Source organism: Benincasa hispida, chromosome 4 (genome assembly GCF_027475165.1).
Source record: "Benincasa hispida cultivar pf3 chromosome 4, pf3_genome.v1.1, whole genome shotgun sequence".
Taxonomy (NCBI): Eukaryota; Viridiplantae; Streptophyta; class Magnoliopsida; order Cucurbitales; family Cucurbitaceae; genus Benincasa; species Benincasa hispida.
Window position 1 is genome coordinate 49,738,431 of NC_143481.1, and position 18,181 is coordinate 49,756,611.

General features: G+C 37.1%; 1 long non-coding RNA gene across 1 annotated transcript; it reads right to left on the minus strand.

Moving 5' to 3' along the window:
* Nucleotides 1-562: 562 nt before the first annotated feature.
* LOC150036778 (uncharacterized) lies at nucleotides 563-17,499 on the minus strand. Its single transcript, XR_016528978.1, has 2 exons — nucleotides 7,351-17,499; nucleotides 563-822 (listed from the first exon to the last, which is right to left on the minus strand). It is a non-coding gene; the product is annotated as an uncharacterized LOC150036778 (long non-coding RNA).
* Between the last annotated feature and the right edge of the window lie 682 nt (nucleotides 17,500-18,181).

Genomic DNA, 18,181 nt, shown 5'->3' on the forward strand with positions numbered 1-18,181 from the left:
AACATAGGTTTAAGCAAGTTTAATACGAAGGATAAGAGTACAAATTGAAATACCTTTTGGATAACTCTTCTACAAAACTTCACCCAACCTTGAAAATACAGCAACATGGACCAATTTTATTTAGATACCACCAATATGGTCTTCTCCACTATTCTCAAAGAACAAGGGGGATTGTGGGATCCTTTGTGAAAGTGTAGGGAGAAAACATAGAGAACTTTTCTCTGTTTGGCTTTTTGCAGAGAGATTTTTTGAGAGAGAAGGTGAGTCAAAATTATTCTAAGAGAGCTCTCTAAATAAATGTAATTACCTTCTTAAAAATAGAGAGAATTCTCCATTTAGGAAAAACAACGTGAGGGGAGTTACCATTCCTCTGCTTTGCACGGGAGTTATTTTCTTTTCTTTTTATTAATAACAGTTAATAAATAAATTTATTAAATAAATCAAATTTAATAATATATTTATTAATTAAATATTAATTAAATTGTAACAACTTGGTTCCGTAAGACTAGTACTAGGCCGTTACTACATGCATGCATACATCTCAAAACGATCCTTTTATGAATTGACTAAATCCAAATGGATTTTATAAAATAAATAACTTGTATTAAATCTAAATAACTGAAAATATTTGATAGAGGTACCCTTAAAGTTATAAAACAACACTGGAAATTTTATCTAAAACATCTAACAGTGCAATAACTAAAAAGTTCTGAAGCCAAACAACAAAATTGAAATTTAAAACATGAAAATATGGAAACATGAGTGGAAACATCTGTCTGTCCCAACGACACGGTCACTTGTCATTCGCCGATGTGTCCTTACCTGAAAAATATAATGTAATAAAGAATGAGTATAAAATACTCAGTAAATAACCCCACTACCTGGGTCAGGCTATGCATACATATCTGCAAATGCATGCATGCTGGTGGGACAATCATATTGTGATCCATCAAAGAAACATGAGAACATGAAAATGTGGAATCATGAAAACATGGATGGCCATCTAGCGAATAATTTAATTCGTTCTAACACGTATCTGGAGGTCCATAGGCACACATGAAGGGATTTGAATTCTCCGAAGCAGGAGCAATCGAATGCCAAGTGTTTTCAATGTTCATTTCACAAAACTTGAATATACAAAGTGGCGGAAACCTTCCATCATTTCCCTCAACCTCTTGAAGTATCTTAGTATACTGTTCCTTAGACAAAACCTTTCATGCCTGAAGGGTAATAAACCCTTATTGGAATTATGCATCGAGTACCTGATCAACAACTTGTCAATGTACGATGCCTGAGACAAGGCCAACATTTTGTTCCTATGATCTCGAATGATCTTGATCCCTAGAACAAACTATGCCTCCCCCAAATCTTTCATTTGGAATTGGGCGGCTAGCCACTTCTTAATGTCAGTTAAAAAAACTACATCATTCCCAATAAGTAGGATATCATCCACATACAACACTAGGAAACTGAGCTGTTGATGATTTTCTTGTATACACAAGGCTCATCAACATTATGATAAAAGCTAAACAATTTGATCACACTATAAATTCTAATGTTCCACGATCGAAATGCTTGTTTTAGCCCATAAATGGACCTATTAAGCTTGCAAACTTTTTACTCTTGATCTGAAACAATGAACCCCTCTGGTTGAGCCATGTAGATGGTCTTCTCAAGATTGCCATTCAGAAAGGTAATCTTGACGTCCATTTTCCATATCTCATAATCATAAAATGTGGCCATGGACAGGAGAATCCTGATAGACTTCAACAGGACAACAGGTGAGAAAGTTTCCTTATAGTCCACTCCCTCAACCTGGGTATAACTCTTTTACCATGAGTCTAGCCTTAAAGGTATGCACCTTTTCTATCTGCACCTCGTTTTCTCTTGTAGATCCACTTACACCCTATAGATTTTACCCCATCAGGCTGATCCACAAGTTCTTATATAGAATTGAAGTACATAGACTCCATTTCCTGATTTTTGGCTTTAATCCACTCATCTTTGTTAACATCCTCTATTGCTTGTTTATAAGACAATGGATCCTCAACGCCATAATCAGACATGATGTTTTAGGCTTTAGTCAAACCCATGTAGCGTTCTGGTGTGTTTGTAACCCTCTCACTACATCGAGGCAGTCTAAACTCTTGAAATGGTTGATGAGATGAACCGACATCAACAACTCTTGTTGATCTATCAGTCTGTTCAACAACTCTTATTGAACTCTTAGTAGTCTCACTAGAAATCTCATGTAAAACAAGCTTGCTTCGTGGTTTATGATCCCTGATGTGATCTCCTTCCAAGAAGATAGCATTTATCTACACAAACACCTTATTCTCACTCGGATCATAGAAGTATCCAACCCTCGTTTCCTTGGGTTAGCCTACAAAGAGGAGCACTTTCGAACACGGTTCCAACTTTTTAGGGTTAGCCACTAGCACGTGGGTCGGACATCCCCAAATCCTGAAGTGGCGTAAACTAACTTTAGGCCTCTCCATAGCTTGAAAGGTGTTTTAGAAACACTCTTTGAGGGAATATTGTTCAAAATATAACATGGAGTCTCCACTACAAATCCCCAAAATGAGTCTTGAACATGAGCATAACTCATTATAGACCGAACCATGTCTAACAGGGTTCTGTTTCTCCTTTCTGATATACCATTCTACTGAGGTGTACTTGAGGCCAAGAGTTGGGAAGTAATTCCATGTTCTATCATATAGTTCTAGAACTCGAGGTCCATATACTCTCCACTATGATTAGATCGTAGTGTTTTTATCTTTTTACCTAACAAGATTTCAACTTCAGTCTTATACTGCTTGAACTTTTCAAGAGGGTCAGACTTATGTTGCATTAGGTATAAATACCCATATCTTGAATAATCATCTATGAAAGAGATGAAATATTCATACCCACCTCGAGCTCTAACACTCATCGAATCACAGAGGTCTGAATATATAAGCTCCAAGGTTTCCTTGGCTCTATAACCTTTTCCAATAAAAGGTCGTTTGGTCATCTTGCCTTCAAGGCATGATTCACATACCGACAATGAGTTTTCTTCTAAACCTTTTAGAAGTCTACATTTATCCAGCTTCTCAATCCTATTGAGGTTGATATGACATAACCTTAGATGCCAAAGATGGGCGTTTTCCTTAGGAGAAACCTTTGGTTTTTTTTTTTGTTGCAGTTGTCGCTGTTCTGAAAATTTCAGTGTTAAGCAAGGCTTTTATGACTAACGACCTTAGTACATATAAGTTATTTTCCATTGAACCAAAACCAATCTCCATACCATTCTTGAAAATAAACACTTTACTCTCAGAAAAGGAGACGGTATAGCCTTGTTCAATCAGACAAGAAACTAAAATTAAGTTCCTCTCCATATGAGGAACTACAAAAACATTATCCAGTAACATATAAAGTTTCTTGTCCAAAAAGAACTTTAGTCTACCTACAGCAACAGCTGAAACAATCTCACCAATACTGACTCGAAGAGTCAACTCTCCTTCTTCCAACGTTTTCCAAGAACTAAATCCTTGGTAGGAAAAACTTATGTGATTAGTAGCATCTGAATCAAGTATCTAGGCAGAATCATCATTCTCTACCATACATGACTCCAAGACAAATAAATCACATTTACTATCTTTAGACTTTTTCCTCTTCTGGAGAGTAGTGGGATCAGTATCAGAATCGAAATAAGCTCCAAGTTCCATTTCAGAGAACAATTCTCATCGATGAACTTTTCCAGAGTCGGCAACAATTGCTTTCTCTTTTAGTCCCTTGACATTTAAGAAAGACTGGAGATTGTTTTGGGAACTGACACTACTAATTTCTTTGTCATCCATCCCTTTTTGCTCAAAAAGTGAGAACTAATGTTCAAACAATTCTTGCAACAAGTCCATGATCTCATGTGCAATGACCATGTTCTCAACCCTTTTGGCCAATGCATCAAGTATGCTAGCCAAAATGTGAAGTCGGGCCAACGAATTAGCCTTCATCCACACCTCATATGCATTACGAACATTTCGCGGTGCATCAAGGGTCGGGACTTGAGGACAGTCCTCAACCATGACAAACTTAAGGTCGTTTACCACAAAATATGTTTTAAGAGACTCTTTCCAATGTATGTAATCGGTCAAAGTAAAAGAGGCAACTAATGGAAAATTATACATGTTGTTGAAAAAGCAAACACATTGATCTACATTAGATTTTAGCAAATATGCTTTAAAACAAAAAACAAACTAGTTTAGCAAAATCTAAATGAACCCCGTGTGACATCTAGTTTTGCAATGATGCTTTAGTCGTTTAGGACAAAAGCCACCAAAGGGTAGTCAATTTATCCATCCTCTGAATTGAGACATTCTCAACCAGTCATACCAGAACAACTCTTGTTCCTATAACGACTAGCTATCATTGATTTGATCAAGAAATCATTAACTTGCTTAACAATTTCCCGTAAGTGTCAGCCTTCATTTTAGATCCTAGAGTTTCGCCCCAAGCAGCCAATCCGAAGGGAAAAAATCCGATTGGGGCAAAAACTAAAGCGACCCTATCCATTTCTGGAGTTCAACATGATATTGACTAACCGCACAAACCATCCGAAGGGGGACACTCCCAGGGCGCTACGAGGCCGTGCAAGAAGATCTCATGGTGCAAACCAATGAAGGAGACCACAAGACATGTTGACACACATCCTTCACCCACGCACTATAAATACTCTTTCCATCCATCTTGATATTGACTCATGCAAACACCATCCGAAGGGGGATGCTCCCAGGGCACCATGAGGCCAAGCATGAATCTCACGGTGTGAACATTAAGGGAGAAACATGAGTGGAATTGACATATCATATATATCTTTTCCTCCCACTGAGTATTTTATAACCTAGGGTTTAGTTTACTTAGAAAAAACACGGATAAGGATTTTGACTAAGTGACTTTTTAGGTTTGCCCAAAAGTAACTCTTACTTCAGAAAGTTTAACAACTTTTGATCATCATTCATTAAACTCTTTAACGAAGTCTTTGATCAACTGTTGCATGCTTGCAATAAATCTATCTAATTCACCTTTCCAGGTAGGTTCCTAGGTAGGGGTGTTCCATTTCTGTTAGCTTAAATACCCAGCTTGGCCCAAACCCACCTAAGACAAAAGGCCGTTTTATAGGTAGATTTAGTACAAATTTAATCTTTTATGGAAATCAATTTAATCCTATTAAACCAATTTAATAGATTAAACTTAGGTATCTAATCTCATTAGAACCAGGAACTTAGGTCTATCTTAATCAAATTTTAATACCCTTTTAAAACATGAGTTCACTTAAGTTCGCATGCAACTCTTTCTTATTGATTTTAGTTCTAATTTCCATTATAACACTTATAACAGGAAACAACTAAAATCAACCACAATGCAAAGCAACACATACAAGGCAAGTGTCATGCTCCATGCATTGTTCGTTCATTACTACTGGTATATAACACTTATATAACAAAGCAATAAACCAAGCATACATGCTCTCATACACCCTTATACTATAACACTTATAATATAAAGATGATGCATGAATATGCTTAATGCATGCATAAATATAACTCTTATATTATATGATGCATGAGCATGCTTTCTTGTAATTGCATCATGCCAATTACTATATTATAACACTTATAATATATGATGCATGAATAAAATGCATAACCTAAGGTGGGTTTTAAATCAATATGTCATACACTATGGCATATAAACAAACATACATCTCATGTAAATTAAGTAAAATTTGATGAACCGGGATAATTAGTCTCAAATCCTAAAAAAATAAAGCTAACTATTACAAAAAGTAATGAGTCGACCGGTTCAAACAGGAAAACTGGGTCTTGAATCGTCCGGGCGAAGATCGCGTCTCCTTGATCGTGTAACAAATCCTTGTTATCGTTTAGCAACGCTGTATAAGCATAAACGATCATTTAGCAACAATTGTGTACCTTTGACTATACGATGAAGCATGAAGGCCACCCAATTGTGTAGCATACATCGTGCAACGCATGCATTAAACGATCAAGTAGACGACAATTGAAGACACTAATCTAACACCGGGTGAAGAAGAAGAAACGAAACTCTCAGATGTCTCTTTCGTTATTACAACCTTTTTGATGTCAAAGACCAGAAGTTGGAAACATCGTTTTTTTCATTCTTTTTTGATTTCGTTAGTGTACAACAACCTTAACTGCACAACTCTTCGGAACTCGTTGAAAATGGGCATTTTAGGGCTGGATCTAAAAGCTCGAGTTGAGAATTCTCGGCACGCTTTTTGATTCACGATTTGATGTTATAGATTCCTCGTAGATTCTCTGGCCTCTAGGTACGTCGGAACCGCATAAGTTCACCGGGGTGGAGCACTAAAAAACAGCTATTTTCGCATTTGGATTGACCTATCGTACATTGAGAATACCCTGTAACTCGCGTATAGAGGCAATTCCCCTTCCCTTCCTTTGGAGAGTTACGAGTTGCTGCTGAAGGACTTTCTTTTGTGGTGAAGCATAATCATTTAAATGATCACTGAGCAAGCGTAAGGTATCGTATAATAGGTGATCGTGTAGTCAATGACTATACGATGAAGCATGCTGAACTACACGATCATTTAGTGTGTTTTCCTTTTAAATGACGAGTATCAAAACTCTATGCGATTGCTTACCCTAAGCGTCAGTGCGATCGAGCAACCAATGCTGCACAATAGAGTAAACTCTTTACCTCATCGTTTAGCATTAGATATACGATCATTTAGTAAATATTACACGATCAGAAAGAACTTTTCTATACGATCGTTTAGCTAAATCTTAACAATTGTTTAGCTTGGGCTACATGATACGATCAACCTTTGGTCTTCTTCCTCGGTGAGAACCACATCTCGATGCTTTGAAACTTCATCACGAACGACTCAAAAAAACTTCAAACACTATGAATACAGACTCGATTGCTTGTAATTATGCCCAAAAACACAGGAGCCCTTAAAAATATTTGTAAACTTAAAGAAAGCTTTAAACATAGACAATCATCCCATAAACATCCACACATCCACAAACACATTTAACTCTTAAATGCATTACAGAACAAACTTAAAAACCCACCACGACTGTAAAAGAAGTTTAATACAGAAATAGAATTTGGAATATCATAATAACCTGGCTTTGATACCAATTGAAGGAAATCACAAATAGAGATCAACATGAGTAGCGGAAATGGATCGTTTCAAATTCCATTTAGATTGAACACAACAATTACAATCTTAAATGGAAATGAATAGATTATGCATAATCAGAAATTACAGCATGCTATAAGATGATACAAGGGATAGAGGATGCATACCTTTGAAGAACCATTCTTCAAGTATCCCTCGATCAGTGTCCAATGCGTCCAACGCAGCGCTCGATAGTCTTTTTCCGTGAGTTTTTCCAAATCAATCAACACATTAATTTTGGAAAATAATTTTCCTTTTATCTCATGGTTACCATAAAACTTCCATTAACCTCTCGCTTAAATCGATTATTAGAGAAAAAGAATTAATTATCATATAATTAATTTATTATAAATAAATATGATAACCAACTTATCATATTATATTTATAACCCATATTTTAATATTTCATCATATGAAACATATAAATCATAGTTCTTTTTCTATACAAATCATATTTGTAGGATTGTATCAACAGCAGCGGAAGCACAAGGATCATCTAAGCATTCAAATTCACTAATTTTGGCATAATATAAAGCATGCTTCTGTAGAAAAATGGGTTTCAAGACATACCTCTTGTAGAACTTCTTCAAAGCTTCTTCTCCAGCTGCAATCTTTTCCATATCTTGTTGTAGACCACCTCAAGATCTTCCCCACTATTCTCTTGGTGCTCTAGATTGAGTTGTGGGACTCAAAACAAGCTTGAATCAAGGGATGAAGGAGAAAAGCTCACTGCAACAACCTTGTTGAAGAACCATTCTTCAAACCGAATTTTCTCTCAAAATTCTGTAGATTGCATGCCCGATTTTCACTCCAATCTCTTCATTATATTGCAGATCAACATGCAAAGAGAAGAGCTGTATGATTTGCTTCCAACTGGTCCTTTCATTTTCTCTTATTTTCTTATAATGTATTGTATTACATTTTGGCTCAAGGAATTAATACATTTTGTGATCAATGCATTTCTATATTTCCTTCGATTCCATCTCCATCTTCCTTTACTTAGCATCCTTAACTTTCATCGCATCATTGAGTAAGATTTCTAGAGTATCGCATACTTTGTCATGCGACATAGGAATATGAAGCATGTAGCAAACCACCGGGAGTTGTATATTGCATGAGTGTTGTGAGAAAACCTTATTTGCTTAGTGTGAAGCTGTAGCAACGCCTGTCTATAGGCAGACACAATGCTTGTCTATGAGTAAAATCAACAGCAACTAACTGCCCGGGATGGTAAGTGGTTGATCGCATTAAGCAATGTAAGCAAGTGCTCACTAGGAATAGGAATAATCTTATGTCAACCAAGCTTTTGCGGTTACCTTGTCTTATGCATGCGTCAACACACCTTTAGAGCTACTCGGGAGAGAGTCTAAAGAAAGAACCTAAGACTTGAGAGAGCTAGGTTAGAATCGAGGCTCGGGAGAGCTAGATTAAGATCACATAGACAAGAATGGAGACTTTGGAATAAGTTTCGTTTTCTATTACAAATCACGTGCATTTGTGGTGGGCATGTATGGCATGATCGCATTAGTTTGCATTGGTTGAGGTTGCCCTTGCGGTCAAGCTTAGGGTTGCGATGAAGACATCCTCACATTTTATCTATTTTCCACGCATTTTACTACATGTCAACAGTTGCCGTGTCTCTATCTCTCATTCATATTCCCACTGCTTTGTCTGTTAGTTAGGAGTAGGAGTAGTTTATAGCTTATACCCCCCATCATTCTTTTATTCATCTGTCACAAACACATCATCGTATACATTTAGCTACAAGTCCTTGAGTTCGACCTCGGATCACCCGAGAAACTTACGTTTGCGTTATACTTGGCGTGAGTGCAAGAAAACTTATGATAGGAACACATGGTCATTGCATATGAGATCAACACATATTTTTCATTCCAACACATGACCACCGATGCATGAGAGTAAACGCATACCTTAAGACATGCATCGCATATTGCGTTCACCATAATTTTAGCCATCAAGTTTTTAACGTTTAATTTCACATCACCAAGTTTTTGGTGTCGTTGCCAGGGACTTGGCAGCTAATTGTTTGTTAAGTTTTGTGTCTCTTCAGGCAACCTTTTTATCTTGGGAGTACTGTAGCTTGTGCGACCAAGTTGCAAACAATATTAAGTGTAGGCGATGCGCCGAAAGCCAGTATTGACCTCAAGGTAGAAGGGCAATCGGTCACATGAGCTGAAGGTAGTTCTAAGCGCATGACGGCTGCATGCGCCCACCAATTGCCAGAAGTTCCAAAGGTTAGGGCAAGCCCCTTGACCTAAGCAGTTGAGAGCAATCTTCTGCATGGAAGACTCCTTGCGGTGACAACACTTCAATTTCTCCAGGGATGTCTTCTACTCTATCTTTACCTTGCTTTTCTTAGTTTCGTTTATTTTTTATTGTTATTTTGGATATGCGGCTGCTTCCTTGGTTGTGGTGTATTTTCTCCTTGTAGGTGCGACAATAATTCTCCTTGGTGCGCAGTTACAATGGAAGAATCCTCCCCATCCTTCAACGCATGGCTTCGATCGCCTGAATTCTAAAGCGTGGTCGAATGCGTTATTCTACTTAAGGTTCTTTATTGTTATCTTTTATGCATTATCCTTTTGAAATTCTCCTTTTCCGATTGCGTTCCTTTGCGATGCATCTATGATGGTACGTATAATTTACCGCAACCGCTAACTAAGCATCGCAACACCTTACTTTTAATAGCTTCTTCAAAATTTGGAAGTCTTAAGTTTTATTTTGTTCAAACCCTTACTCAAACATTTGTTATCACATTCCTGTTAAGTTTGTTTTTAGCTTTGCGGCGAGAGCGTTGCCAACCTCTAAATTTGGAGGTGGCAGCGATCCTGGAGAATTGCGTTCATTACATTGTGATCATCTTAAAAAAAAAAAAAAAGAAAAGAATTTTGAGAATAACAACTCCACTGTCAACGCAATGGGGAAACCCATGTTGATAAGAGTTAAGTTTTGAAAGGAACTTACTCGTAGTTGGATGTCCGCATGACACACGTGGGGGCAAGCCAAAACGAAAGTAAGTCGCTAGGATCAACGTATAGCGCAACTCCTCTATCGAGCACAAGCCAAATCAAGCAAGACATGAGTTGAGTTGAATATGGAATGCAACCGAAGTTGGATTCCCGCATGACACACGTGGGGGCAAGCCAAAACGAAGAGCGTAACCAGGTTCAACACCGCATTCTAATAAGTAATCGTAAAATTTTGATTTTTTTTGAATGAACGTATTCTCAAAAGCTAAACACAAAGTTGCGGTGAATGAATAAAATTTTTTTGAGTGAAGGCTTGCCGAACCTAAACTTAGAAAATATCTTTTTGAAGAAGCAATCGAAGTGGAGGAAAGCGTTACGACCATGGTTAGAGTTACTTAAAAATGGAGTTACTTAAACATACTAAAAGTATATGGATAAGATAATATATCTAAATCATGTCAATTCCATGGAAAACATGCTTTACTTTACATGAGAAACAGTTTCATAAATATGTTGCTTGGTAATTCATTTAAACAATTAGCATGGGAAATATCTTCAAGAATTCTTAGTTTCTAAATCATTAAAAAAGTAAATCATCACATGGTCACTAACAGCTCGTTGGCCTCTTAACGGGTTATATGCCTTTCCTAGCTCTTCTTGGCCTAAAAGAACATAATTCCCAGTTAAACTACTTAGAATTCTTAGCAAAATACCTCAAATAGTTCATTTACTAATGCAACTTTCATCTTCAAAGACAACTTTACTAGCGAGATTCTCCTCATAAGCGAGATTCTCCTCATGAGGGAGATCAAGCTTTTCCTAGCAATACTCCCTTACCAACGATACCAGTGATACCTACCTTACCAGCGATACTAGCAATACTCAGCCCAATTTCTAGCGAGATTCCCTTCTAGAGCGAGATCCTCATCACAAAATTAGCGAGATTTCCTTCATTAGCGAGATCCTCATCGCAAAATCTCTCTATAATCTCCATGGTGAGCTATTTGTTTGTTCCTCCCAAGCAGTTGTCTGCTTATGCATAGATTCTCTATTACAATTTAAAAATTCATAACTCAAAATCCAGACCTCTTTTGAAGAAACTTCCTTCTACAAACATGTTTAGAATTGAGTTACCAACATTACCTTAAAATTTAAGCTCAAAATTCCTCGTCGTTTAATTTAGAGATTCAAAACTTCATCGTTGGCCCCAATTCAAGCAGCTGCCTGCTTGTTCAATAATTTCCAGTTCAAACTTCAAAATTATATAACTCGATTTCCAGGCCTCATCTTAAAAAGTTCCATTGTACAAAGTTGTTCGTAATTCGTCCTGGAGCTTTAATTCTTCACTGATGGCCTAGATTCACCTGAGAAACGAACCCTTCATATTTATTTTGCGCCTCCGGCCATATTCTGGCAAGTTTTCCTTCTAGTACCCAGCCACAGAAAATAGACACATAGAGCTTTCAAATGGCACTAGAATTACACAAATAGCCTAAGTATTTTGTCCAAACTGACCGAATGAATTCGACCTTCTTGCTTGTATTACCGCCAAAATCCAGCATGAACCCACCTTGTGCCACCTGGCACACTATTGGTGATGAAGGCTAGGATTTAGCAAAACTCCTTTTTCTAACTTCACTCACAATATTACTTCAGCACTACACCTTATTAGATGGCATGGTCTCATTCATATGCTTATTATGCATTCCATCATCAAGCATGACCTTCCTTAGCCTAGCCGGGTTTTCCTACTTTTACACTTAGCTACCCAAGAGCCTATTTCTTCTTGCTTCCTTCTTTTACCCTTCCTAAGGCATGGCTTCATTTAGCTCATTAGAAGACATCATATTACTTACTCCTACTTGAAGTAATTAGGGTTTGGTTTTTACACGCATGCTTGAGGACAAGCATGATTCGAAGTTTGGGGGTGTGATGACATGCATTCATAGACCTTTTGTTTAGAATTATGAGGAATGTTAAGCAAAATATGCGGCGATTATGTTAGGAATTCATGAGAAAATGAGTTTGCGTCCATCGACATTAAGAATCTCAGCTAACCCACTATTATGCATTATTATGCGTTCAATTGCCTATCTTTGTAGTTAACGCAGGATGCGGGTGCATATGCGGAAGCCGGGCTATCGCATAGACGATCGCATGCGGAGAATTTCTCCATCGCAAAGACGAATGCATACGTTCGACGTATGGATGTTGTTGCCATCAACCGCATGCGTCCATTGCATAGAAGTTGCGGTCGCCAAGCGAATGCGGTCATCGCTGAGAAGTTGCGATCATCGAGCGAATGCAGTCATCGGAAGGAGATTGTGGCTACATGACGATAACCAAAATAGAGGGATTAACACAAGGTTGGTGAAATGCAACATGAACGCATATCTCGGGAATAATGAAAAATGATGTTGACATTTCACCTACCACTCCGTTAGAGGTAGAGATTCAGAAAAGAACCATCACGCTGCGAATGTCAAAATTAGAGCAGGTCCATTAATGCTTTCGGCGATCAAGCTCTATAAATAGAAGCCACTGAGCATAATTTTAGATCGTCCAAGTTTTAACCTTCGGGCGGATCGTTGTGATCCAGACGAATGCGTGAGAAGAAAGCTTGAGAGTTCTTCATCTCTTTCATCCAAAAAAACTATTCGATTTCTTGGTTACTGCAAAGTATTCTTGAAAATTACCATAACATACCGTTTTCCCTAGTCCCTGAGATTGACCCTGGACTTACCAGGAAACTCTGTGGAATTTATACTTGGATTCTGCTAAGAGAACTTGTTGCTCAACGCATTTCCATCACCGCATTTCATTCCATAATTTCACCTCATAAAATAACGCATCACCCCACGATAGCGCATATTCTGACTCATTAAAATATGTTGCAAATAAATAATGGTTATGGGTACATTATTACCTTTTGCTAAAACTTGACTTTTAATTTAGTTATAATTTTCTAATTAGAATTCATTTGAATTTTATCAGCATGTCAATTCTTCTAGTATACTCACTTCCGATGTATACATAACAGTAAAATCAAATCAACAAACAAATTACTAGTGGTTGATTACACCAATAGAGTTTTAATAGAGGATTCCTCTATCTCCCAACTCATCTGAAATTATGAATTATGTAGATGAGAATGTTGAATTCGAACAACAAGATAAATATGATTTACTTGTTATCGAAGCATGTTTAGTGAAAAATGATAAAATCTGGATAATTGATTCAGGTGTCGCTAATCATGTATGTACTATCTCACAGGAAACAAGTTCCTGGAGACAGTTGACAGAAGGTGAAACAATCTGTAAGGTAGGAACCGGGGAGATTGTTTCAGCCAAAGCAGTGGGAGATATGAAGTTATTTATAGGTGATAAGTACATTTATTTGAAAAATATATATTATATTCCTTCTATGAAAAGGAATCTAATTTCTGTCTCCTGTTTGCTAGAACAAAATTATAAAGTTTGTTTAAAAAATGGTGAAGTGTTCATCAAAATGAGAAATAAACAGATTTGCTCTGCAAAATTTGGAAATAACTTGTATATGTTAAAACCAATTGAGGTCAAAGATGTTTTGAACATAGAGGTGTTTAAAACTGCTGGGGCTCATAAGAAGAGGAAGATTTCTCCAAATGCCTATCTTTGGTACTTAAGACTGGGTCACATAAATCTCAACAGGATTGAGAGATTGGTTAAGAACGGTCATCTAATTAAGTTGGAAGACAGTTCATTACCACCATGTGTGCCTTGTCTTGAGGGTAAAATGACAAAAAAATATTTTTTTTGGAAAAGGTCTTAGAGCCAAAGAACCCCTAGAGCTGATTCACTTAGACCTTTGTTGGCCTCTAAATGTTAGAGCAAGAGGGGAGTATGCATATTTCATTAGTTTTATAGATGACTATTCAAGGTATGGGCATATTTACCTAATGTGCCAAAAGTTTGAAACTTTTGAAAAGTCCAAAGAGTATAAGGCTGAGGTTGAAAACCAATTAGGTAAAAAGATTAAAACACTTCGATCGGATCGAGGTGGAGAGTATTTGGACATAGAATTCCAGAACTATTTGATAGAACATGGAACTCAGTCTCAACTCACAGCCCCTGGCACACCTCAGCAAAACAGTGTGGCAGAGGGGAGAAACAGAACCTTGTTGGACATGGTTCATTCCATGATGAGGTACAATCAGTTACCAAATTCTTTTTGGGGACACACAATTGAGACTGCTGTGTATATTTTGAACATAGCTCCCTCGAAAAGTGTTTCTGAAATGCCTTATGAGCTCTGGATGGGATGTAAAAGAAATTTACGTCACTTCAAGATTTGGGGTTGTCCAACACATGTTTTGGTGCAAAATTCTAAAAAGCTGGAACACCGTTCAAAAGTATGTCTATTTGTAGGCTACCAAAAAGAAATAAAAGGTGGTTTCTTTTATGATCCTCAGGAAGATAAAGTGTTTGTATTGACAAATGCAACCTTCCTGGAGCAAGATTATATAAAAAATCATCAACCTCAATGTAAGGTAGTAATATAAGAAATGTCCAGAGAAACGACAAATGTATCAACAAGAGTTGTTGATCGAGCAAGTCCTTCAACAAGAGTTGTTGATATAGCAGGTCTGTCAACAAGAGTTGTTAATGAAACTGATACTTCACATCCTTCTCAAGAGTTGAGAATTCCTCGTTGTAGTGGGAGGGTTGTGCAATAGCCTGACCGGTACATGGGTTTAACTGAAACTCAAGTCCTCATACCAGATGATGGTTTAGAGGATCCATTGTCTTTTAATCAAGCAATGAATGATGTGGACAAAGACCAATGGATTAAAGCCATGGACCTTGAAATGGAATCTATATATTTCAATTTTGTCTGGGATCTTGTAGATCAACCGAAAGGGGTAAAACCCATCGGCTGCAAATGGATCTACAAAAGAAAACGAGAACAAGCTGGTAAGGTATAAACCTATAAAGCTAGGCTAGTGGCAAAAGGGTTTACCTAAAGAGAGGGGTTAGATTTTGAAGAAACCTTCTCTCCAGTTGCCATGATGAAATCTATTAGAATACTCTTATCCATAGCCACATTTTATGATTATGAAATATGGCAAATGAATGTCAAGACAGCTTTTCTGAAGGCTATCTTGAAGAGAGTATCTATATGTCTCAACCAGAAAGGTTTATACAGTAGGGTCAAGAGCAAAAAGTTTGCAAGCTTAATCGATCCATTTATGGATTAAAACAAGCTTCTAGATCCTGGAATATGAGATTTGACGTTGCGATCAAATCTGATGGCTTTGAACAAAATGTTGACGAACCCTGTGTCTACAAGGAAATCGTCAACAAAATTGTCACTTTTCTTGTGTTGTATGTTGATGATATTCTAATAATTGGGAATGAGGTAGAATATCTAGCTGACGTTAAGAGATGGCTGGCTTCACAATTCCAAATGAAAGATTTGGGAGAAACACAACATGTTCTTGGAATCCAAATAGTTCAGAATTGCAAGAACAAAACGTTGGCATTATCTGAAGCATCTTATTGATGGAACTCGAGATATACGTAGCGGAATAAGGACCTAATTACACTCTAATTGCTTTTAATTTAAAGGAAAAGATGCACGCAATTAAAGGAAAAACAGTAATTAAAATTACCTTTGTAGCTCCCGAAAACTGCTATTCCTCGCTGAATCTCGACCCGAACATGAACGGATCACCACTAGAGTTGAACTACTATCCTCTGGACTCAGAACCGGGTTGTAGAACCCAGTGGATGAAGAAAACCGAGAGAGAGAAAATAGATGGAAAATAAGAAATAGACATTGGGTAGGTTTTTGGGTTTTCCTTTTTTCAGCCCAATTTTAGAAAACAATTTGGCAAAATTGGCAAAACATTTTTCATTCAAAATGAAAGCCCATTTTATAGAAAAAACCATGCAACAATTGCATGAACCAAATCCATAAAAACCCAACACCTATAATCCACTATCTTAGTGGGCTTAATGTCTCCACTATAAGCCAACACCTAGCCCACTATTTTGTTAGTGAAATTATCTAACAAAAGTTTGGATTTTCCCACTAACTTTAGTCAAAGGGCAAAATAGTCATTTGGTCAAAGTCAAACTTTGACCAAAAAGTCAACATTTTGACTTTTTATGATTTTTTTCATTTGACTAATTTTGACCTCCCGAGCATGAATCCACATTCATTTTCTTGAAATTCAAATCACATTTGAATATAAGGTCTGTCAAAGTTTGACTTTTCAAAGTAAAAATTCAACTATTTGACTTTTTATATCTTTGACCATTTCCATTATTTTCGAGCTTCCGAATATGAACGTATTCATATTCTTGATATTTAAATAATATCTAAATATTAAAGTTGTATCTCTAAACTGAAAAACCCGACCACTATATCACATATACTTGTCGGTTTCTCTCTCTTCATCTAATTCGAACAATTCGAATTATTCTATCATAATGTTCTAAGTTTATTCCATATGAGCTAGTAGGGGAACCTAATGGACCTACAGATCATGGGCTCCGACAATCCAAGATTAACCGATAAAACTCTTTAACCTAATTAATCAACATTTGTTAACTAACGGGTCATTCCACTAAAGTCCCGTAGTTGCACTCCCCTCACTGTAGATATATTTCTGTCCATTTGATATAACCTTGATCAGTAAGCTAATCCTTCACAGGTTGTTCGTAATCTCGGCTGGGTCATAAAAACCATTTTACCCCCAAGACTACATCTTGTTCCTTAAGTTCCATTGATCCTCTAATAAACAATTGGTTGAAGATCCAACCTATAAACTGAATCCCTCTCGAGCCAAGGAGAGGGTGGGGCCCCTTGTTCAAGACCTGGATTCAGTACTAAAGGGAACAACCTATCTACTATCCCTATAACGGGTAGGAGTGAATTCCGTCTTGCACCCTATATTTCCAGCTATCCACCCGATCTTACTCCTGAAATGGGAGGCTTATTGGGTCAGCGATGATGAGCTGCCCCCACCTTTGTAGATCTAAGGATAATTCCGAGTGAACAGGAGCTCATAGTTAGCTCAGGATTAAGATTAAGTTACCTAGATCATCAATTAACGAAATAGTCAGTTTTATACATAAAACGAAATTTAGAACATAAAAAGTGACTATTTCATGGTTCAATCTTATGCAAACACATTGCATAGGATGCCCCCACTCACATATCTCTATATGAACGATTCAGGATCACATCGTTTGTACTAACTACAAAGTGGGCCGCATTCATAGTGTCCCCAGAATAAGGCGCCCAACCTTATTCATATACTATAGACCATTTTGGCTATATATTTGAACTTGATCCACATTTATGTTACTACATAAAATTTAAACTATATTAAATAGCCTCAGGACCTTAGTTTATTGAATTCAAGATTACAATTTCAATAACAACTTTATATATATATATAAAAAATAGAATATGTTTATTAATTTACAAACTACGAGTTTTAGGACATAAAATCCAACACTTATATAGACAAGATGTTGTCTAGGTATAAAATGCAAAATTCCAAGAAAGGATCTTTACCTTTCAGGCATGGAATTCACTTGTCTAAGGAGTAGAGTCCTAAGACACCTCAAGAAGTTGAGGAAATGAATCGAATTCCATATGCATCTATAGTTGGGAGTTTGATGTATGCAATGCTGTGTACACGTCCCGATATATACCATGCTGTAGGATTTGTCAGTAGATTTCAGTCCAGTCCTGGTTATGACCATTGGACTGCTGTTATAAAATTTCTCAAGTATCTTCGAAGAACGAGAGATTATATGCTCGTGTATGGTCCTAAGGATCTGATCCTTATTGACTTTCAGACCGATATTGATTCGAGGAAATAAACTTCGTTGTCAGTATTCACTCTTAACGGAGGAGCAGTTGTGTGGATGAGCATCAAGCAGAGTTGTATTGCAGACTCCACAATGGAAGCTGA